This window comes from Ambystoma mexicanum, chromosome 5p, assembly GCF_040938575.1.
Source record: "Ambystoma mexicanum isolate Mex_15411 chromosome 5p, UKY_AmexF1_1, whole genome shotgun sequence".
NCBI lineage: Eukaryota > Metazoa > Chordata > Amphibia > Caudata > Ambystomatidae > Ambystoma > Ambystoma mexicanum.
This window is the reverse complement of record NC_090930.1, coordinates 827963822-827988280: the sequence shown is the minus strand read 5'-3', so window position 1 is coordinate 827988280 and position 24459 is coordinate 827963822.

The following is a 24459-nucleotide window of genomic DNA, read 5'->3' as shown; positions in this document are numbered from 1 at the left end:
TTGGAGAGAACTAATGCTCTGGCTATGGAGGTACAGTTAGTTGTGGATAGGAATGGTCTACATACGTTAATTAACTTGCAAGTGTAGACAGTAGAAGAGGCTATTGCGTTGATTTGTCTGGTCAAGGTGAGTGAGGAGTCTAGGTAAATACCTAGCATTTTGACATCCTTGGATATTATTATGTTATTGCTGTCAATGTTAAATGCTGACCATTGTCGTCTAGTTTGTTAAGTCTGGATTGGGAACCTAATAAGAGTAACTCTGTCTTGTCATCATTGAGGCATAGTCCATGCTTAGCCATCCAGGCTTGTATGATGAGGTAGATTTTATTTAGGACTTTAGAGTCTTTGATGTAGTCTCCGGTGATAGGGATGAGTATTTGGGTATCATCTGCATAGTTTGTGTAGATGACACCCAAATGGTCAAGGTCGTTGAACAGGGGTTTTGTGAACACGTTATAAAGTGTTGGTGATAAACAGGAACCCTGCGGGACTCCACATGTGACTGGAGCTAGCTCGGCAGAGGCTGAAGGTGCAAACACCCTCATGGATCTATTATTTTAAAAGGACTGAATCCAGGCTTTGGCTTTGTCAGAGAATTGGGCTGCTGATGGAAGGTGGTTATATACGACCTGTGGTTTACCAAGTCAAATGCAGCCGAGAGGTCTAATAGTAGTAAGAGGGCGAGTTTGCCATTGTTTTTTAAGTTGTCCATTTGTGTCTTGAGGTCAATCAAGGCTGTTTCTGTGCCGTGTTGTGGTCGCTAACCTGATTGCCTGAGGCCCAGGAGTTTGTGATTTTCTAGATGGTTCTGGACCTGCAGGTAGGCTGCTCTGTCCAGGATTTTGAGGAGAAATGGCACTGTTGTAATAGGCCTGTAATTAGTAGGGATGTTTGGATCTAGGGTGGTTTTTTTTAGAAGGTGAAGAACCCACCGTCTTTCAGATTGATTGGGACTATGCTTGATTCAAATGAGGCGTTAATTAGGGTAGTGATAAAGGGTGCAAATTGCTTATAATATAATATGTCTCGAAAGCCAAGTTGAGGTTGTGGAGTGGGGGGCAGCAGTGTCTTGTAAATGTGTCCAAATGCCCAAAAATGTCTGACTTACTTGTTTTGGAAGTGATTTTGTTCTTCTTCATAGAGTCAGCCAATTGCAGGGGGTTGTGGCAACAGTGTTTCTGAGGCCTAAGTATCTTTTCGTAGCTAATCGGGCAGAAACGTCAAGATTGATAGCAGTTCCCCCAGGATTATGGCCATACCTTAAGGCATGCCCGTAATCCTACCTTACTGTCTTTTTTCCTCTAAATTACATGAGTCCTAAATTGAACAGGTGTAATTTACTAAAAATACCACATACTTGTTGAATCTTGCCCACAGTTTCTTTCGGGGTTTTATGGCAGGAGCAGCTTTGGATAATTGTATACAATAATTGCGCATTGTTCTATTTGAAATACTCCATTAATGGATCTGATTAATCGCACGTCGCATAATCTTAACGCATGTTAAGATATTTCAATTTCTAATTCAATGTTGCTCATCTTCAGAAAGATGCATTTTTGAGAAAAAAACGAACAGTGAATTTTGAACCTTCAATTCGCCGACGCAAAGCAGCTTCATTATGTGCATCATGGCATCTTTGCACCTTCCCATTACAGACGCAGAGCATCTTCATTCTGTGCTTCATGTCATCTTTTCACCTTCACTTCGCCGACGCAAAGCAGCTTCATTCTGTGCATCATGGCATCTTTGCACCTTCGCTTCGTGGACGCCGAGCAGCTTCATTCCGTGCATCATGGCATCTTTGCACCTTCCCTTTGCCGATGCAGAGCAGCTTCATTCTGTGCATCATGGCGTCTTTGCACCTTCACTTCGCCGACATGGAGCAGCTTCATTCTGTGCATCATGGCATCTTTGCAACTTCACTTTGCTGATGCAAGCAGCTTCATTCTGTGCATCATGGCGTCTTTGCACCTTCACTTCACCGACGCAGAGCAGCTTCATTCTGTGCATCATGGCATCTTTGCAACTTCACTTCGCTGATGCGAAGCAGCTTCATTATGTGCATCATGGCATCTTTGCACCTTCCCTTTACAGACGCAGAGCATCTTCATTCTGTGCTTCACGGCATCTTTGCACATTCACTTCGCCGACGCAAGGCAGCTTCATTCTGTGCATCATGGCATCTTTGCACCTTCGCTTCGTGGACGCTGAGCAGCTTCATTCCGTGCATTATGGCATCTTTGCACCTTCCCTTTGCCGATGCAGAGCAGCTTCATTCTGTGCATCATGGCGTCTTTGCACCTTCACTTCGCCGACGCGGAGCAGCTTCATTCTGTTCATCATGGCATCTTTGCAACTTCACTTCGCTGATGCGAAGCAGCTTCATTCTGTGCATCATGGCGTCTTTGCACCTTCACTTCGCCGACGCGGAGTAGCTTCATTCTGTGCATCATGGCATATTTGCACCTTCACTTCGCCGACGCGGAGCAGCTTCATTCTGTGCATCATGGCATCTTTGCAACTTCACTTCGCTGATGCGAAGCAGCTTCATTATGTGCATCATGGCATCTTTGCACCTTCCCTTTACAGACGCAGAGCATCTTCATTCTGTGCTTCATGGCATCTTTGCACCTTCACTTTGCTGACACGCAACAGCTTCATTCTGTGCATCATGGCGTCTTTGTACCTTCACTTCGCCGACGCGGAGCAGCTTCATTCTGTGCATCATGGAATCTTTGCAACTTCACTTCGCTGATGCGAAGCAGCTTCATTCTGTGCATCATGGCGTCTTTGCACCTTCACTTCGCCGACACGGAGCAGCTTCATTCTGTGCATCATGGCATATTTTCACCTTCACTTCGCCGACGCGGAGCAGCTTCATTCTGTGCATCATGGCATCTTTGCAACTTCAATTCGCTGATGCGAAACAGCTTCATTATGTGCATCATGGCATCTTTGCACCTTCCCTTTACAGACGCAGAGCATCTTCATTCTGTGCTTCATGGCATCTTTGCACCTTCACTTTGCTGACGCGCAACAGCTTCATTCTGTGCAACATGGCATCTTTGCACCTTCTCTTCGCCGACGCGAAGCAGCTTAATTCTCTGCATCATGGCATCATTTGTGGCCTCCACTGGCCGTCCAGGGTGTGTAGTGAAATGCAGTGAAGTGCACTCTCTGCTTTCCCTGGATTTGCATACTTGCTAGAGGATATTCTGGCTGACCTTGGCAAACTGCCGGCGTGTTTCAGTATTCGACATTTTGTACTTTGCACAGCTCTTGTTAAAGCTCCCAACATGCACACGCTGTGTGCTAAGGCTGAATTCAATCACTAACACAGCCCCCAGCCCAGTTTGGTCCACGCCATCATGTCACCCTTGTCACGTTGGCAAACTTTCACTCAGACAAGAGCATTGCAACAATGCGAGCGTTATTGCATTAATCCCCCTCTCCATCCCCTGAGCCTGTCTTCTGCAGTCAAGAAATGACATTTGGAGAAACCGTGGGCATATGAGATCATTGCTTCCTCAGAGTGACAGGAAAACTGTCTCTTCAACTCGGCTCTCAACTCCCCCTTTCCCATTGATCAAGCCTGATTGCGTTTCCTTGTCCACAGCTGTACCGAGATATTAGCTCTATTAGAGAGTGCGCGCGCCAGACTTTCTGGCCAAGCTTCCAGATAAGACCCTGAGACCTGGAGCCATCGGGCTCTAAAGGATAGCTGTGCATTTGTATTTCGGCACAGCTTTTTAGTTCTTAATGGCGCAATTTTGTGAGCAGTTAAGATGCTGCTGACATAACCTCCAGTTAAAATGGTTGTACTCACAGGGCCCATTGGCTGATGTTGGGTTTGTATCGGGCCCATCTTGTTGTGGGGGTCTTTTTGGCTGCATTTCTATGTGGGTCAAGACCCCATACTCTCTTCCAAGTCCTCCACCCCTGTCTACCCATTACACCCTTAAAAACATCTATAATTAATCCCCGACCCGTCCCCCTAAAAAATGCCGCCACAAAGGCAGCAAAATGGCCGTTTCACTACTTGGCATGTGTGTGAATGCATCTGTTTGCCGCACGCATGCTGCGAGAGCACAGGATTATCCACATCGTTTGCCACCCAGGCCACTGTTTTGATAGGTCCAATGTGCTCTGTTATTGTTGTTAGTTGTCTACACATTTTGATCACTCACTGAAGTGTCTTTGAATAATCAGTGAAATGGTTCAATGCAAAGAAATGGGGTTCTTGCTGCTGCTACTTTTGACGTAATGGCCCACAGCGTTTCTTAATGGTTTTTGGGAATCAGTGCACTGCAAAACATTGCACCAATGGATAGGGTGAGCAGATTTATTTTTTTTAAACTGGGACGGCCCATAGACATAGAAGTAAAACCCAAACAGGACTCAGATAAAACTGTAGTCCTACGTCTATGCCGCTGGCCTGTTGTTGGAATGTGTGTTCCAGGCACACTCCTCTCATTGGAGGAGAGCGACCAGGGAGGAGAAGGGGGAAGAAATGAGGGTGTGAAAAGCCTTCACGCATAGGAAGAGTCGCGCCAGACCCGATTTCTGAATCAGATCCGGCAAAAACCAGGAGCCCATCCAATCACGGGACGGGGTTCATTAAATTAAAAAAGTCTTGGGACCACAGGACGGAGGGTGATTTCCCCGGACTGTCCTGGGAAAACCGGGATGTCTGGTCACCCTACCAATGGTGATATTTTACCAAGCAGCGATACTGGAACAAATCCTGGGACAACAGTGTTGTCTCTACAGAGGTGCCATACAGGTGTCCTAGGTGTATGAGTGAGCAAGGGAGGTGCTCTGCAGGGATCTGCTGTGTGTGAGGGGAGTGGGAGGGCCAGAGCAGCCTATCCTTCAGAGTCTGCCATGACCTTGAGGTCGTGCCAGATCGAGATCAGTGTGGTTTCAGTTCCATGGTGAGGCCGGAAGCCAGACTGTGAGGGGTCTAGTAAGTTGTTGGATTTAGCAAAAAGATTGAGTTGAGAGTAGGCAGAGCGGTCGATGAGTTTCGCCAGGAATCTGGTGTTGGAGATGGGCCTATAATTGGATGGTTAGAGGGGTTTGAGACCTGACTTTTTCAGAAGGGGTTTGACGTGCACTACTTTGAAGGGGCCTGGATAGGAGTCAGAGGTGAAGGAGTGATTGAGCATGGATCTAGCCTGTCCTTCTGGGCAGGTGAAGATTTCTTTGACGTGGGAAGCGGGGCAAGGGTCAAGGGAGGACCAGGTGGGTCTGCTGCTGGACATTCGTTCATGGAATTCTTCCCTTCAGATCGGCTTGAAGGTGTTGGGGGTCAGTGCTGTGGGGGAGGGGTGATCTTAAGTGCCGGGTGTTGGGCGGGAGGTGAGGATGGAGAGTTTGGCATTAAGGGCAGCAGTCCTGTCTAGTGCTGTTCTGTAGAAGTGATGGGAGATGAAGTTGCACAGCGCTTGCGTGGGAGTGGTGGGGGCAGTGGTGCAACTCGGCTTCACAAATTCCGAGATGATCCTGTGGATCTCTTTACTTCTGTTGCAGCAGTTCAATATTCTTTTATTATAGTTATTTTTTTTGTGGCTTTTTTCGGATTTCGCATTTGTAGTTATGGTGATGGTGGGTGACCAGGGATTTGCTAAGGTTTTTTTTAGTTTTGCCATATGCGCTCAAGAGAGCAGTTGTGGGATTTGATGGTCTTGAGGTAGGACGTTAACCATTTGGGGATTGGTGGGTGCAAATGGGGCGTGAGGAGAAGAAGTGAGTTGTTGAGCCAGGAGTCAAAGGATTCCATAGGTAGAGGTCTGTCTGATTTTGGCAGTGAGCGCAGCAAGGCTTCAGCCAAGTCAGCTAGTACTTTGACCCTGTTTCAGAATTTGTGGTCATGAGGGGAGGCCGGGAGGACTGTGGGTGGCGGGGTGGGAGTGTGGATATAAATTGGTAGGGCTGAGTGAAATGTCAAGATGAGCGGCTTAGGGCTAGACACCGAGGCAAGGTCACAGGAGCTGAATATTGCATCAAGAGTATGGCCTCCGGTGTGTGTGAGACCTGTGGTATGCCTGGAGAGGTTGAGCACCTCTAGGCTGTCAACCTAAGGTTGGGTCATGGGGTTGTTGGGTATATCGAACCAGATATTGACATCTACCAGTAGGATTAGTGAAGGATGGTTGATCAGAATGGTAGCTAGTGAGTCAAAGAGACTGTTGGAAACATTTAAGTCAGTTCCTGGTGGCCTGCAGATGTGAAGGAAAGTGTGTCAGAGATTGGGCAACAGGGAGAGTCTGACCAGTAGGGATTCGCAGTTAGCTGTGCATTGCTGGGTTTCGGTGAGGGAAATGGATATATAGGGCTTGTGGAGGATTGCTATTCCGCCACCCCTATGGTTCTGTTGTGGGTGATGCGGGAGTAAAGGCTTTGTGTGCGACTGGTTTAAAGTCAACCTTGAACCATGTTTCAGTGATGAAGATGAGATTGTGGTTATTGGAGGATAGTAGGTGTTGGGGGCTGCTCTGGATCACCGGGCAGCCCCGTGCTCGGGTCGGGTGGCACCCGACAACATACACACTTCGGCGGCGCCCATGCCGCATACTCAGGGGCGGGGGCTCATCCCACCCGCTCCGGGACACCAGAGCTCCCCACATGGCCGGCTGGCAACCGGCTCACCGCGGCCCCGGCTCTGGGGGCACCCAGGCCGGGGTCGCCACCCTGGCCCGACTCACAGGGCCAGGGAAACACACATGGATGGCGTTTCCCGGCAGGGGCACCGTCCGGACGGCGTTGCCCGGCAGGGGCACCGTCCTGGGGCTGGGCCCCGTCCGTGGGCCCAGCACACGTGGTGGGGCGCCACCATGGCGCCGACACAAGAACACACACAACACGGAGTCTCGTTGGTAGGACTGCCGAGCCGGAAGCGGCTCGGACCTTTTATTAAGATGGTCACATGGGTAACCATGTGACCATGCCACCACACACTGGACAATACCATGGCCCCTTGCAGGGGTGCCATGCAACACTCCTCCTTTTTCATAACAACAAACGAAAAAAACCCAAAATCCCCACCTAACCACAACTACTACTATTTGAGCCACTCTACTACTTTGCACACCCTTTTATTAACCTGGGTGAGTGGCTCTCATGTCACTAAACAGCACCACTGGGGCTACTGGCACCACATAAAGCACTCCGAGTCTACAGGTGTGCACCACACAACATTACCCACTAACCGGGCCATTTTAAGCAAGTCCATGTCTGCCGGCTCACAGTCTTCCGGGGAATGTCACTCATGATGTCCATCTTCCGTATGGAGTCGCCGGAAACCAGCTCGCACCCTCACCAGAGTTCATTTAGGACAGTTACAACACGGTCACACAAACACCGGCAAAGCCGCACCTGGGCAGGCCCAGGGGCCACATCGGCCAAGTCCATAGTCTGGAGCGCCTGAGATGATCGACCGGCACCTTGGCAGCAGGCCCGTTGCTCCGCTTCTTCTTTTCCATTGCAGGCCCAGTTTGTGGTGGGCCCACATCCACTCCCCTCTTTTTGCCTCGTGGGCCCGGATTGGGATGGGCCCGGCTTCTGTTGGGGTAATGGCAGCGCCTCCCTTGTTCCAGTCGAGGCTGCGAGCATTCCTCCCCCAGATGGGCGAGGGGGCAGCTTCAGGCGGTCAACTTCGCCAACCCAGTGCGGCCGACGCCGCCGGCAATCCCCCTCCTCATGGGTGGGGCAGAGGCTCCTCCATTTTGCCCATTGCAGGCCGAGTTGGATTTGGGCCTGCATCCTGGTTGTGGGCCCTTTCAAACTCGGGCCCGCCCCTTGTACCTTCTTGCGGGACCCGTTGAAGTAGAGCCCGCCACTTCCTGTCTTTCCGTTGCGGCTGAGGCCGCAGAGCAGTCTCCCTCAGATGGAAGAGGGGGGCATCCGCTTGCGCAGCCAACGCTGCCGATCCTCCTCCACACGGGTGGGGAGCGGCTCCTTATTGCCTTGCGGGATGGGGGGAGGGGCAGCACATCCCCCTCTCGCGGCCGACGCCGCAAGGCAATCTCCTCGGGGCCGTCTCAGTTGTTCGGCGGCCCCTCGTTTCACTCCTCCTCTGCGGTGGGCGCCGCCAACACACCTCGCGGCCCGGTCGCGGGGAGGGGCAGCCCACCTCATCATTGTGCCGGATGCCGCTCCTCTCCCCACGGAGGGGGCCGCAGGGAAGCCGCCTGGCACCGTATTGCGGTTCCGACCGCCGACCGCCAGAGTTTCTTTGTGGGGGGCCATTCCCCTCGCGGGGAGGACCCTCCTCCTCTGCTTCTGCGGGCCCAGCTGGTGTTGGGCCCGCCTCCTTCCCTTTTTCCGCGGTGATGTCAGCCGCACCTCCCCTCCGCTGGTCGCGGATGGGCCAGCGCCTCCACGTTGCGGCCACCGCCACGGGCGCTTTGCTCTCCCTGGGGAGGGGAACCGGCATCCTCCCTCCTGTTGGCGGTGGTGGGGGCAGGCCACTCTCCACATTCCGGCCGACACCGCAGACTCCTTCTGTCCCCCTCAGGGGACGGGTATGCAGCTCGCCACCGATGTACTCGTCTCGCGCGGGCCCAGCTGGTGTTTGGGCCCGCCACGCCATTTCTCCTGCGCGGGCCCAGATGTGGATGGGCCCGCCACACCAAACTCTTCCAGGGCACGCAGGGCCCGGTCCTCGTCGCCATTGTTGGGGGCTGCTCCGGATCACCGGGCAGTCCCGTGCTCGGGTCGGGTGGCACCCGACAACATACACACTTCGGCGGCGCCCATGCCGCATACTCAGGGGTGGGGGCTCATCCCACCCGCTCCGGGACACCGGAGCTCCCCACATGGCCGGCTGGCAACCGGCTCACCGCGGCCCCGGCTCTGGGGGCACCCAGGCCGGGGTCGCCACCCTGGCCCGACTCGCAGGGGCAGGGAAACACACATGGACGGCGTTGCCCGGCAGGGGCACCGTCCGGACGGCGTTGCCCGGCAGGGGCACCGTCCGGACGGCGTTGCCCGGCAGGGGCACCGTCCTGGGGCTGGGCCCCGTCCGTGGGCCCAGCACACGTGGTGGGGCGCCACCATGGCGCCGACACAAGAACACACACACCACGGAGTCTCGTTGGTAGGACTGCCGAGCCGGAAGCGGCTCGGACCTTTTATTAAGATGGTCACATGGGTAACCATGTGACCATGCCACCGCACACTGGACAATACCATGGCCCCTTGCAGGGGTGCCATGCAACAGTAGGTAAAAGATATATCGGTTTCTGGCCACGGAGTGGGCATTGAATAAGAGGCAGGTGACTTGGTGGGTGGAGGAGGTTCCAATAATGCTGGTGGCCGGATGGACCTGGTGGGAATGGGTGGCTGGTGGGGAGGGGTGGGAGCAGTGCAAGGCTGGGTGGTAGGAGAGCGTGGAACAGTTTGAATAGTCAGGGACGATGTGTGGTGGGGGTAAGGGGGAGTGAGGTTTGGTTGGAGCTAGAAGAGGGAGTGTGCAGTGGCAGGTTTGCATGTGATGGAGGTAGGTAGAAGGATGGAAAGGGGTGAGCAGTGGGTGGTGTTGGTGTGGTGTGTGGGTACCGGCAGGTTGGTGGATGGGCTGCAGGTCTGGATGGAAGTTTAGGTGTAGAGGTGGTAGGAGAGAGGTTGCATGCGAAGAGGGACAATCTGGGAGTTTCTAGCGGGGAGTTCATGGTAGCCGGGCTATGGGTGGTTGGGAAGGCAGACTGATGTAGGCAGGGAGAATCAAAAAGAGTCGAGGGTGGAGGCCGGTCATTTTTCATGAATTTAGAGCACTTTGGCGGTGGGAGTATGTGAGAGAGGGCAGGGGGTGGAAGGGGAAAGGGGAACAGGCAATGGTTCTGGAGAGAGCAAGCCATGCCATGTTGAGAGAAGGGAAAGGGGTTGAAAGGGAAAGTCTTGATATGGTGGGCGAGTGGATGCTGGGGGTGTGCGGGGGGATGGGAATAGCCGGCGGAGAGCGAAGATGGTTTGGCTGAGGGTAGATTCAGGGGCTGGGTGGTGTGAGCGGCATGCCTGTTAGTGGTGGGAGGTGTGAAAATGGTAGGGCGAAGTAAGTTGGAGTCAGAGGGTGTAAGAGTGATTGGTGTTGTTTGAGGGGAGGGGGTCTGTAGGGCTGTGGCTGAGGTGTGGTGGGATGTGGGCATTGGTGATGGTCTGCAGGGTGACATTCTGAGCGGGGGAGCAGATGAAACGGTGGTGGCAATGGGGTTGTGTAAGGAGCACCAGCATGCTCTTCTGGCTTGGGAGTTGGATGTAGGGTGGTGTGGGGTTCTTGCCGATGTGGGCAGGGATGGAGGCAGCGGATCTGTGAGAGCTGAAGTGTTGGGTGTGGGGTTTATGGGGGGAGGTGTAGATATTGTTGTGGTGGTTTGGTGGTTGGGGGTTGTGAATGGAATGCCAGAGTGCTCCTCTGGCTTCGGAGTTCGAGGTAGCACGGTGAGTGATGGGGTGGGGTGGACAGACATTTTCTGCATATGCCAAGTGGAGGTGTTATATGAGCGGAAGGCATGAGCGGGGATATGCAGGGGCTTGGTGGGGTGGCAATGGTTAGCGGTGGGCTCTTCTGGTCTTAGGGGCGCGGCGGTGTCTTGAGGGCGTGAAAGAAATAGGACATCACAGTTTGGAGTGGTTCTGGGGCAGGGGGTAGAGAGGAGAGGCAGTGGTTGAATGCAGTTAGAGAATGATGGTGCTAGGATGGTTTTCAAGGTACCGTGTTAATATGTTTGCCAGTGTGTTTCTTTCATTTGTTGTTTGAGAAGTGTGAGTGGAAGGGTAGAGAGGATGGTTAGTGGTGGGCCAGACGGCTCTTCTGGTCTGAGGGATGGAGACAGTGAGGTGAGAGCGTGAAGGAAGAATAGCATCAGAGTGTGGGATGATTCTGGTGGAGGGGTAGAGAGGAGTAGCGGTGGGTGTTTGTACTTGAGAAGGAAGGGGCTAGGATGGCGGGGATGGGTCGGGAACAGTGTTTATTTGTTTGCCAGTGTTTTTCATTAATTTGTTGGTTGGAAACTGCGGGTGGAGAGGCTGTGTGTGGGGATGCTGTTCTGAATGACTGCGTAGTTGCTGGGTTGGAATTGAGGGCACAGAGATGTGGTCTTGGTTCTTGCTCTGTTTTTGTTGGGTTGTAATTGTCTGTCGGCGTCTTGATGGGGAGCATTGTGGTTGGTGGGGGTGTTTGGGTGTTGGTGAGTTGCTGGAGGAAGGGAGCAATGTGGTCAGGGGTATTTTGGTGAACGTGGGTGAAGGTGCAATAGAGAGTGCAACAACACCTAGACTTGAGATACTTAAGCTGATTCTTTAGTTGCTAGATGATTTTGGAATGCTATATTGTGTAGGTGATAAGAGAGGCTGGGATTTTTGGAGTACAGTGATTGGTGTACTCCCCACCCAGACCGCACTTATTTTATCAGTCGCTGCTTGTTGATGGCTGGCTACTGGCTTCTCAGGCGAACACGGGCAGACAAGGTCTCGAGCTGCTTGTATAGAAGCTACTCTTTGCCTTGGGGCCCTTTGCCAGAGGTGCTGCCCAAGGGAGTGTGGCTAAGAGCATACTTCTTGGAGTGCAAGAGCCAATCATGGGTAGAGGGCGGGGAATGGGAGGGGGTGGGGAGAGATCACACAGGTGCAGCAGAAAAATAGAAAAATTCCAGAAGACAAGTGGAAATGGATGCCAGGAACAGCGGCACAGAGACACTCGACTATTCTACCTAATTGCAAGAGGGAGGGGGGCAGGAAGAAAGCCAGAATCAAACAAAGGACTACACCACAGGGACTGCACCCTCTAAATGCAGGCTGGCTCAGAAACGGGGTGGGAGGCCACACAAAGCACAAGATAAACCCACCAGAATAGCAAAAACCAGTCAACAAAACTATTGGAAAAAACACACAAATCCCTCCAGAGGAGCACAGGAAACAGGCCAAAAACAGATTAAAATCAATGTATAACTATTCAATGAGCATCAACTAGCCCCTATGACTGCTCCACAAGTGGTTTCCTTAAAGGATGATTTTAGATTGCAGTCTAGAAGGCAAGTGGAAATGGCTGCCAGGAACAGAGGCAGACAGACACCTGACTGTTCCAACCAAGTGCAAGGAGGAGGGCGGGGACAGGAAGAACGCCAGAAACTAATAAAGAACTACACCCCAGGTAGTGCACCCTCAAGATGCAGGCCAGCTCAGGAAATGGGGTGGGAAGTCACAGAAAGCACAAGTTAAACCCACCAGAATAGCACAAACTATTCAAAAAATGATTGTAAAAACACACAAATCCCAACACAGGAGCACATGAAACAGGCCAAAAATGGATCAAAATCAATGTATTTGTATTTGTATTTTTATTTATTTATTTGTAAAGCGCAACCTTGCCATGAGGCATCTGGGCGCATAGTTAAAAGAAAGTGATTAAAAACAGTTATAATATGTTCCCCGAGGGGACTTACACGAAAGTGGTTACAAGCAAGCATAGTATGATCCCCAAGGGGGCAAACGTAACAAAGATGATACAGAAAAACATAGGCAGATTACAAAATCTGTGCAAAATTCCAAGTCTAACTCAGAAGATACATAAGGATGCTATGGCAGGGCATATGAGACACTACGGCGTAGGCATAGTGGAGCAAGCATGAAGAAGTAGGGGTGTGGAAGTGCTAGTGTAGTTGTGATAGTAGCCTATAATCAGAGAGTAGAGGGCTCATCCATCTTGTGAAGCCAAAGTTTAGTTTTGGTTTTGAAAGAACGGAACGTGGGATCTGATCTCATTTTGGGAGGGATGGTGTTCCAGAGTTCAGCTGCAAGGACAGGGAAACTAGATCCCCCTACAGACTGTAGTTTAAATCTAGGTATGGAGAGTGTGTTGACATAGGCTGTTCTGAGCGGTCTATTTGCGACATGCTGCATGAAGCGGTTGGCTAGATAAGCTGGTGCCAGATTGTTCTGAGCCTTGTAGGTTAAGGCTAATGTTTTTAGTGAAATTCTTTGCGTGACGGGGAGCCAATGAAGTTTGCGTCTAGTGTCTGAGATGTGAGATCATCTAGGGATATTAAGGGCAGCCCTGATAGCGTTGTTTTGTGTCACTTGAAGCTTGTCAATGTTTTTTTGGCCCGTCCCTAGGTAGAGAGCCTTGCAATAGTGTATTTTTGCCATGATAAAGCTTCTAGCTAGGATGATGCAGTTCTCAGTGCTAACGAAAGGTCTACAAGCTGTAATGAGTTTACAGGTATGAGCCGAGGCAGATGCTACAGCATTAATTTATCTGGTTAGAGATAGAGTACCGTCAAGATAGATGCCAAGAGTTTTAGCTACTTTAGATACATTAATGATATTGCCGTTTATAGTAAATGCATTGTAGGCTAGGCCAAGTTTGGCCATTTTGGGATGTGATCCAAGGATAAGAAGCTCAGTTTTCTCATCATTGAGGCAGGACCCATGATGTGCCATCTAGGCCTGGATGATTGAGTAGACCTCATTAAGTGCCCTCGTGCCTAGGGCAAAGTCGCCAGTGATAGGGATTAGTATCTGGGTGTTGTCAGCGTAGTTAGTGTATGATACACCCATATAGTCAAGTATGTCAAAAAGTGGCTTGGTAAATACATTGTATAATTTGGGAGAAACACAAGACCCTTGGGGGACTCCACAAGAGGCAGGGGCAGGTTCTGCAGAGGCTAGAGGAGAGAAAACCCTCATAGTTCTATTAGCCAAAAAGGAGCTGATCCAGGATGACGCTGAATCGGAAAAGTGTGCAGCAATTTTGAGGTGGTGGCAGAGAATTTTATGGTTGACCAAGTCAAATGCCGCTGACAAGTCAAGCAGGAGGAGGAGTGCCATCTTACCCTTGTCATTTAGATCATTGATTTGAGTTTTTAAGTCTATCAGAGCAGTTTCTGTGCCGTGTCTAGGACGGAAACCAGATTGACGGAGTCCGAGTAATTGGTGGGTTTCAAGGTAGTCCTTGATTTGCATGTAGGCAGCGCGGCCCAGAATTTTTAATAGGAAAGGTACCGTAGTGATAGGCCTATAGCGGGCTGGGTTGCAAGGGTCGACGGAAGGTTTTTTGATTAAGGGGATAACCCAGGAATCCTTGATGTTATCCGGGACAATACCAGATTTGAAGGAGGCATTTATGAAGGTCGTGATGCAAGGTCATGTGCAGCTTCCTTGACAATAGGTGTAGGGCAAGTATCTCCTTGACAGTTTGAGGGTTTGAGTTTTTTTATGATATATTCCACTTCTTCAATGGATAGAGGAGAGAAACTGAAAGGTTTTAGAGGGTGATTCAGAGTTGTAATGTTGAACGGGGGTGTGTTGAAGGTGGAATTGTTAAGATTATTCTTTTTGGTATTTATTTTAGTTTGAAGTAAGGCAATTTTATCTAAAAGAGCCTTTTGAATATTCGTGCACCATGCAGCGTCCGGGGAGCATGTCACCAGAATGGCAACAGGGGACTCTAGTTCCTTCAGGATCTTGAAAAGTTCCTTAGTGTTTGATTGGGCCTGTATGATGCGTTTGTTATAAACATCCTTTTTTGCTGCAAAAATAGCAGTTTTATACATGGAGGAGGCCAAAGTTAGGTTGTTTTTGTTGGCAGGGGAAGGTACATTTTTCGAAAAGGACTCAGCATTTCTTTTTTCTTTACGTAAGTCTCTAAGATATGGGGTAACCAGGAGTTCAGATGTGTGCAAGGTTTTTGTCTACGCAATTTAAGCAGAGCAATAGTATCGAGGGCTTTGCGCATAGCCTGGTTATAAATATCCACTAAAACTGTGGGGTCGGAGCAGGTGGTCAGAGTGGTATTTAAAAGAGGAAGAATGATAGGGAGAAGTTTCTCAGTCGAGGTATCCTTCTTATTGCGAGTTTGGTTGGCAGGGGCAAGATTAGGTTTGCAGGTTTGAGGGCTGGCGTTAATTGCAAAGGTTATTTTGAAGTGGTCTGACCAGAAGCATGGAGTCACAGAGATAAGGTTGAGCTTACATTTAAGGTCTACAACCCGGTCGAGGGTGCATCCTTTGATGTGTGTATGCTCCTTGATGTGTTGGGTGAATCCATAGTCAGTTAGAGTGTTTAAGAGGTCAGAGGCTTTGGGGTCATTCACATCTTGGTAGCCTAAGTTAAAGTCACCAAGTAGGAGGATTTGCGAGTTAGGCTTGGTGCTAGAAGCAAGAATGGACGATATATCGTCAGTAAATGTAGTAATGGGGCCTGGGGGCCTGTATACGAGATGTACTGTAATAGTTTGGTTAGGGGAGAGGGGTAACTTAATGGATAGAAGTTCAGCAGAAGGAATCTGGGAGTTATGGATAATCCTGAGTTCAAGTGAGCTTTTGAAAATGATGGCTATTCCTCCACCCTTGGTTTGATCGTTATCCCTGTCTTTTCTAGTGATGGAGTAGTTGTCTGGGACAGCTAAGGAGAATGAAGGTCCGGAAGCGCTAAGCATACAACGTTTGGGTGATGGCCAGGAAGTCTACGTTTCCAGTAGTAATCGTATCTGCAATATCAAGGGCATGTGCCGAGAGAGAACGGGCATTGATCAAGGCACCAATAAGCTTCTTTTTATTAGTCTTCATATGGCATATAGTCTGAGGTGGTGGTGCTTTAGGATTGCCGCTGGGGTGAAGTGGGGTTAGGAATAGGAATGTGGACATTGAGTGGTTGGGGAAGTTTGGTGTTGGGATGGAGGCTCAGGTGACACATCCCCAAAGAGAAAACAAAATGCAGAGGTGGAAGGCACAACTGTGTCAATAATACGTGTTTAGGCCATTAAGTTGAGGTATAATCATAATTCTCAGAGATGTTTGTTGAGTTCAGGGTTTGGCCACAAATGACTCTGACACTCCAGTGAACTGTTAACTTATTTACTTAAGTTTAGGTACACCAAATACAGTTCTTAGAGTCAGGTAAGTAAAAGGGGACATAGGACACCCACCGGCATCCTCTCTCAGGGCTTACATCCTTGCAACTACAAACCTGGAACTCACTCATAGATAAACATTCTAAGCCCTGCATTCCATCTCAAGATTCTAGTCACTTGCACCAGATGAATGCAAAGTTAATCACAACACATCTTTCCCCTATAGGGACAACAACAAGAACGGTAAAGTATCGGTGGCAAGATCAATATTTCATCAAAAGATTTGTCCAGTAAAGTCCCACCTGAAAAACAAAAGATTATTCAAAGCATTTCATATATAACCACAACCAACTCCAAAAGGTTTAGACCCTGTCACCACTTCAAAATCTATTAACATTAACATCAATGTCCATCTGTGGATTAAAATTAAAAGTCCACCTGTGGAGAGAACATATTAATATGCCTACATAGAACAGCTAATGATGAACACTGTTATCAACTTAATAACTCTAATGAAGATTTAATAAACACTCAAAACCTTAATATCTTATTTCACTCACACATCACCGCATATATGTCTACCAACATATGCCAAAACAATGGCACCAAAGTCTAGGAACAACATTTCCCTTTTTATACAGACAGTGTAATGGACAGTAGTCCGCTCAATGGTTCACCACAACCATTGCACCTTTTCACACATGCAACACATGTAATGGACAGTAGTCCGCTCAACGGTTCACCTCAACCATTGCACCTTTTTACACATGCAACACATGTAATGGACAGTAGTCCGCTCAACGGTTCACCTCAACCATTGCACCTTTTTACACATGCAACACATGTAATGGACAGTAGTCCGCTCAACGGTTCACCTCAACCATTGCACCTTTTTACACATGCAACACATGTAATGGACAGTAGTCCGCTCAACGGTTCACCTCAACCATTGCACCTTTTTACACATGCAACACATGTAATGGACAGTAGTCCGCTCAACGGTTCACCACAACCATTGCACCTTTTCACACATGCAACACATGTAATGGACAGTAGTCCGCTCAACGGTTCACCTCAACCATTGCACCTTTTTACACATGAAACACATGTAATGGACAGTAGTCCGCCTGTGGAGAGAAATATGTTAAACTACATAACTCAATTAAAGAGAGAGACATGTACCTACAACATCACTCTAATAAACTAATATATATCAGCTCTAGTATCTCAACTCTAATCGCCAGCACCTCTGCATTCTCTCCTACTTCACCATTGCATAGAGAGTAACGGAGGAACACAGAGCTCCCATCCCCATCAAACTTCATAACTGAGTCAGGCCTCCCGCTGCAGCACTCATGCCGAACTCCAGGACTCCACTCAAGCCAACCGCAGCAACCTTCGGTTCCAGTCAAAGGTAAGCGCTGACATCGGATAACTTTGTCAGTGATCTCAGCTGCCTTCACTATGACCAATAGCTTGTAGCCTTGGCGCAACAGATGTTTGCACAGTCCATGGGCCCCAGGCCCCTCCCAGATCCATTAACAACTTCCAACTCTTCTGAATGTTTGTACAGTCTCAATTCTCTTAAATGCTTTATGAGAGACTGCCACCTTGAACTTCACCATGCCAATGAATGAATGAACCTTGCTGCTCCAATGAACTTCACAGCTCCTTCTAATAACCATAAGTCTCACAGAGCCCACTGCACTTTACAGCAGACCGTTGTACCTTTCAACACTAGAACTTATTGTCCCCACTGCCCTTTGCAGCACACCCTTGTCACTGAAGTGCCTCTTCACTCCCTATGCAGTGCCTCTTCACTGCCCCGTGCAGCACTTCACTGCCCTCGCAGCGCCTCACCTCTTCACTGCACCATGCAGCACTTCACAGCCTCTGCAGCGACCACTCACTGCCTCTTGCAGCGCCTCTTGACTGCCTCTTGCAGCACCTCTTAACTGCATCTTGTAGTGCCTCACTGCCCTTGCAGAATCTCTTCACTGCCTCATGTAGCACCTCTTCACTGCCTAACGCAGCACCTCACTGCCCCTGCAGTGCGTCTTCACTGCCTGTTGCAGCACCTCACTGCCTTTGCAGCACTTCTTCATGCAGCGCCTCACTGCCTCTGAGGCATCTCACTGCCCCTAGCAGCGCTTCACTGTCTCTGCAGTGCCTCTTCACTGCCTGTTGCAGCGCCTAACTGCCCTCGCAGCACCTCTTCATGCAGCGCCTCACTGCCTCTGCAACATCTCATTGCCCATTGTAGCGCCTCACTGCCCTGGCAGAACCTCTCCACTGCCTCATGCAGCACCTTTACATCCATAGCTGCTCTGTTATTCCAGTGCCTTCGTAGCGCCTCTGTCTGGGCCTTTCTTGCCCCCTCTGCCTCTGTATCACCTCTGTCTGGACCTCAATTTCCCTCACTGCACTTGCAGTGCCTCACAGCCATCCAGCGCTCTTACCTGAGAGAGGATCACTTCTCAGAGGGGGGGGGGGCGGTGGGTGTCTCCCTTTGGTGCTGTCCCCCCAGCACAGCCAGATCCCATCCTCGTCACCAGTGTTGAGTTCAGGGTTTGGCCACAAATGACTCTGACACTCCAGTGAACTGTTAACTTATTTACTTAAGTTTAGGTACACCAAATACAGTTCTTAGAGTCAGGTAAGTAAAAGGGGACATAGGACACCCACCGGCATCCTCTCTCAGGGCTTACATCCTTGCAACTACAAACCTGGAACTCACTCATAGATAAACATTCTAAGCCCTGCATTCCATCTCAAGATTCTAGTCACTTGCACCAGATGAATGCAAAGTTAATCACAACAATGTTTCCTGAATTTCTGGTGCAGCAGGGAGAATCTGAGGCCACTCGGGATTCAGAAAAAGGAAGCACTAGACACACACCAGCTGTTGCCAGCTGGTAGCCCTATGCTGCACTCTTAATGGGACACAGTCCCCAATGTTATTTTGTAGAGTCTTGTGAGTCTCATCACACTCCCTATCGGAGAGGTTTTGGGTCAAGAGAGTCAAAAATGTAAGTATTCTTACGATGCAATCAGCATTTACTCAGTACATCATATATTCATTAATCAAGGTGTTTTGAATCTCTGTCTATTAGCTCGTCTCCAGCAAGGCGCCACAACACTGAGACGAGACAGAATTTAAACAGAAGAAGTATTGTTTATATCAGTTTCACTAAGAACCATTTAAATTAACAACACACTATTTCCTAATAGTGTGGGAAAACATTGTCAACAACAAAAAACGTATAGCATATAGAAATATTAGCAGTAGATGGGGTTGAAAAACCGTCCCCACAGGTACAGAGGTATATTCAGAAAATTATATACATTGTAACATCTTCAATTAAACAAGGAATTCATATATTGCTGAGTAACATTGGTTTGATTGTCCTTCTGAGCAGTACGATTCTTTCCGCTCAGAGTTTTATAAACACACTCCTGTCAATCATGTGTGCCGAGGCGTTTCGGATTAAACAATCCTTCTTCAGGTCGGGGTATGTTACAGTTTCATGAATGTCCATAAACCCCTACAACAAGGAGGGCTATACTAGTTAGTCTTATGGGAAAATAAAGGGATTTCACCAGTAACTAACTAAACATTGAACTCCCGGTGTCTTCGCCATTCACAATCTGGAAACTCAAAGTACACATCACCATTAAACAAATCGATTGACTTAAAACAGACCCCCAATTTCGTAGGTGTTCAAATGAATTCAATGCCTGACCCGGACTCATATTTCTGATCTAGCTATCAGTACAATGTTTAGTTTAGACCTTGTGAGCTATGCAACAGAATGTTAGCGGCAATTGTTCCGCAGGTTTGGCACTGTATATAGGTCAGGGTGCTTCACATTTAGCGTCCTCATTGAGGCCATTGTACAAGATGTTTGGTTCAGATTGATGTGTAGATCTCTTTGATTGTGGTGACCCATGGGAGGGCAGGTGTAACAGGCTTTCTGTATCACACCATGCTCACCTGAAGGTCTCCATCACTACCCTGCGGGAAGTTGGGGCCTGGGGCAGTACACTACTGCCGGGCGCCCCTCTTCCCGCCTTTGTATCACTATACTCTCCACTTCGTATTGGCGAATAAGAGCATGTCTCCATGTTTGAGACCAGTATCAAGGTGCACCCACATAACTTATAGATTGAATGAAATAATCTCTCTTCCCATTTTTCGACATCCAATTAATTTTGAACTCAACCTGAGCATTAATCTGGTGTAGCGATGACCAGATGCCTGTGGGAGGAGTACACCGAGAGCCTTTCGTTACGGGCGGCCAGTCCCACACCGACTCCATGACGACCATGTAAACAGAGCATTTCCGAGCAGCGCCTCTTGGCGACGGGCTGCTGGATCGTTCTCTGAGTTTTGTGGTCGCGAGAAATTGAGTACCTTTGTTGAGATACCCTGTGTCTTGTACGCACGGTGACGGGCACGGTACACAGGGTGGACCCTGACATTTAGAGAGCAGAGGTTTACGTCCCTAAACCCGATATCTCGTGCCAGCGTGCACGTTACGAGAATAGATCTTTCTAGATACCTGCACGATTGGCGTATCCCGCTGCAATTATGAACATCAATTAGTGGTCATATTAACTCACAACGGCAGTACTTCATTTATACCCTTATATCCTTTATGACAAACAGTATCTACTGCCAATAAATTTATTCACACAGCATTAACGGTACACATTTGTTCTGTCTTTGCCTTCAGCCATTACGCACTGGAAGTCAGAGCCTATCGCCATTCTTTCACCCGGGGAGAGATAGTTATCTTCCATCCGGGTGAGTATGCCAAGAACGTATTTACATCATGTTACAAGCTTACTCATGCCACAGAACAAATTCTGATTTTGCACGTTTGCACATTTATTACACAGGTTGACACCGGTTTCTGACCATACACACAGGAATTAAGGTCAGTACTACACCTTCTCTTAAGAGTTAATGGTGAAAACCCTTTATTTTCCTATAAGACTAACTAGTATATCCCTCCTTGTTGTAGGAGTTTATGGACATTCATGAAACTGTAACATACCCCGCCCTGAAGAAGGATTGTTTAATCCGAAACGCGTCGGCACACATGATTGACAGTAGTGTGTTTATAAAACTCTGAGCGGAAAGAATCGTACTGCTCAGAAGGACAATCAAACCAATGTTACTCAGCAATATATGAATTCCTTGTTTAATTGAAGATGTTACAATGTATATAATTTTCTGAATATACCTCTGTACCTGTGGGGACGGTTTTTCAACCCCATCTACTGCTAATATTTCTATATGCTATACGTTTTTTGTTGTTGACAATGTTTTCCCACACTATTAGGAAATAGTGTGTTGTTAATTTAAATGGTTCTTAGTGAAACTGATATAAACAATACTTCTTCTGTTTAAATTCTGTCTCATCTCAGTGTTGTGGCGCCTTGCTGGAGACGAGCTAATAGACAGAGATTCAAAACACCTTGATTAATGAATATATGATGTACTGAGTAAATGCTGATTGCATCGTAAGAATACTTACATTTCTGACTCTCGTGACCCAAAACCTCTCCGATAGGGAGTGGGATGAGACTCACGAGACTCTACAAAATAACATTGGGAACTGTGTCCCATTAAGAGTGCAGCATAGGGCTACCAGCTGGCAACGGCTGGTGTGTGTCTACTACATCCCCAAAGAGAGCCTGGATGCTAGTCTCTGGTTCCTAACATACGAGGTGCATGGTTGACTGAGATGAGAGCTGGTCGTTTGGAACGGTAGAAAGGTAGATAAGTAGATATGCGCTTGGCGGGGGCTTAAGCCGCTACTAACGTGAGGAAGGCAGCGAGTATGAGTCAGCTGTAATCTCTGTAGTCTGGAGCCAAGCCTCAGATTACGAACGGAGATGGAGGTGGGCTTTGTGGGTGAGGTGGCTTTACTGGCTGTGCTGGGAGAGCGGATGATGGGTGCACGGCAGCATCTTACGCCAAGTCTCAGGTTTCTGGTGTGGGTGGTGCACAGGCGATTTGGTGTGGGTTTGGTGGCAAAGTGTCAGATCCAGAGGGCTGGGTCATTTAAGTAGGGGTTAGGTGCAGTCATAATGGATAGGCTGAGTAGGTTGTGTGGAAGAGATGGATGCATATAGTGAGAGGGCAAGCGGTGCAAATGATCACTTGTGCTGCACGAAGGCAAGATCAAAAATATAACAGAAAGTAAGGCGCAAGATCTGAGATACAGTGAGTGCCAGTGGGTGGACTGCGGTGGGCGAGACCGGTGCAGTGGGTGGGTTGAATCTGGAATAGGCCACATTTTAATTCTACCACTGTGGTAGGTAGAGTGTGTGGGACCCTGCATTACTCAAAAGGGGTGAGGCTACAGTGGTTAACAGTATAGTGCGGGCCCAGGGACCATTGCTAGTGTGAGGATTGGCAGTGATGGGCTGAGACAACAACTCAAGGTGCGCACTTGTTCAGCGTAACGCGAACTCCACATTTCAAACCAATTAGTTCGACTGCAGTGAGCGGACCAGTGAAACCCAAGTAGATACTCAAGACTATGTAAAGCTGTGAACAGGGGTGCACACAGGGGGCACCGACTTGATTACAGAACATATGAATTGGAAGTAATGAGGCATGCGGTTAGCGTATACAACAGCATCAATATGGTATGCATCAGCCTAGCATGAGGATTGCATGTGAGCATGAAACAAAATAAATGGCAGTCGTGTTAGAATTAGAGAGGCAACAGTAAGGCACAGCTCACAATACACGAGTATAAGATGTTCGCCCAGGTGAGGTGGGGCAATTACTGATGCAACGACTTAAGATAGGTATACATATAAACATTGTGCAGATGACGGTATATAAAGTAATCTATATCGACAACTACTAACTGAGCATCAACCAGCCCGTAAGACTGATCCTCAAATGGTTTCCTTAAAGGATACTTCTAGATTGCGGTCCAGAAGGCAAGCAGAAATCGCTGCCAGGAACAGAGGCAGAGAGACATCTGACTGTTCCAACCAATTGCAAGTGGGAGGGCAGGGACAGGAAGAAAGTCAGAAACAAACAAAGGACTACACCCACGGACTGCACCCTCTACATGCAGGCCAGGTCAGAAAATGGGATGGGAGGCCACAGAAAGCGCAAACTAAACCCACCAGAATAGAACAAACTAGTCAACAAATGATTGAAAAAAAACACACACCCCTCCACAGGAGCACAGGAAACAGGCCAAAAACAGATTAAAATCAATGTACAACTACTCATTGAGCATCAACTCGACCAGCCTCTAAGACTGCTCCTCAAGTGGTTTCCTTAAAGGATGCCTCTAGATTGTAGTCAAGAAGGCAAGTGGAAATGGCTGCCAGGAACAGAGGCAGAGAGACACCTGACTGTTCCAACCAATTGCAGGGGGGGGGCAGGAAGAAAGCCAGAATCAAACAAAGGACTACACCCGAGGCACTGCACCCTCTAGATTCAGCCTAGCTCAGAAAATGGGGTGGGAGGCCACAGAAAGCACAAGATAAACCCAAACCCACCAGAATAGCACAAAATAGTCAAAAAAAGATTGGAAAAAACAAACCCCTCCACAAGAGCACATGCAACAGACCAAAACAGGATTAAAATCAATGCACAACTACTCACTGAGCATCAACCAGCCCCTTAGACTGCTCCTCAAGTGGTTTCCTTAAAGGATGCTTCTAGATTGCAGTCCAGAAGGCAAGTGGAAATGGCTGCCAGGAACAGAGAAAGAGAGACACCTGACTGTTGAAACCAATTGCAAGGGGAAGAGCGGGGACAGGAAGAAATCCAGAAACAAACAAAGGACTACACCCCAGGGACTGCACCCTCTAGATGCAGGCCAGCTCAGAAAACAGGGTGGGAGACCACAGAAAGCACAAGACAAATCCACCAGAATAGCACAAACTAGCCAAACAACGATTGGAAAAAACGCACAAACCCCTCCACAGGAGCACATGAAACAGGCCAAAAACAGATTAAAATCAATGTACAACTACTAACTGAGCACCAACCAGCCCCTAAGACTGCTTCTCAAGTAGCAAAATTTGAATCTGACTTTGTCTTTTCCAATGGCAACCCGTTCAAAAAACTGGAAGAGATACATTGATCACATGTTGTTCATTTGGGAAGACTCAGAAGACCAACTTAAGTCCTTTCTAACTTGGTTAAACAATCGGGATACCAACATACAATTCATGGTGGAATATATTGCCTCAGCAATTCACGTTTTAGACCTTGCGATCAAGCATCAACTGGGCAAATTAGAGTTCAGCCTCTATCGGAAACCCAGTGATAGAAACACTCTACTGCACTTTGTAAGCAATTATCCCATACACATCAAAGAGAACTTACCTTATGGTCAATACCTGAGGATAAGGAGGAATTGTACTTCACTGGAAGAGTTCTACAAACATCCAGCACAACTGGGCACAAGATTAAATGCCAGGAGATATCCCAAGAAACTGCTGACCAGATAAAAAAAACAGGCCAGCTACACGGATAGAGAAGCCCTTCTCACACAACATAACAACAAAGAGAGACACCTAAATGTTCCAACCAATTGCAAGGGGAAGAGCGGGGACAGG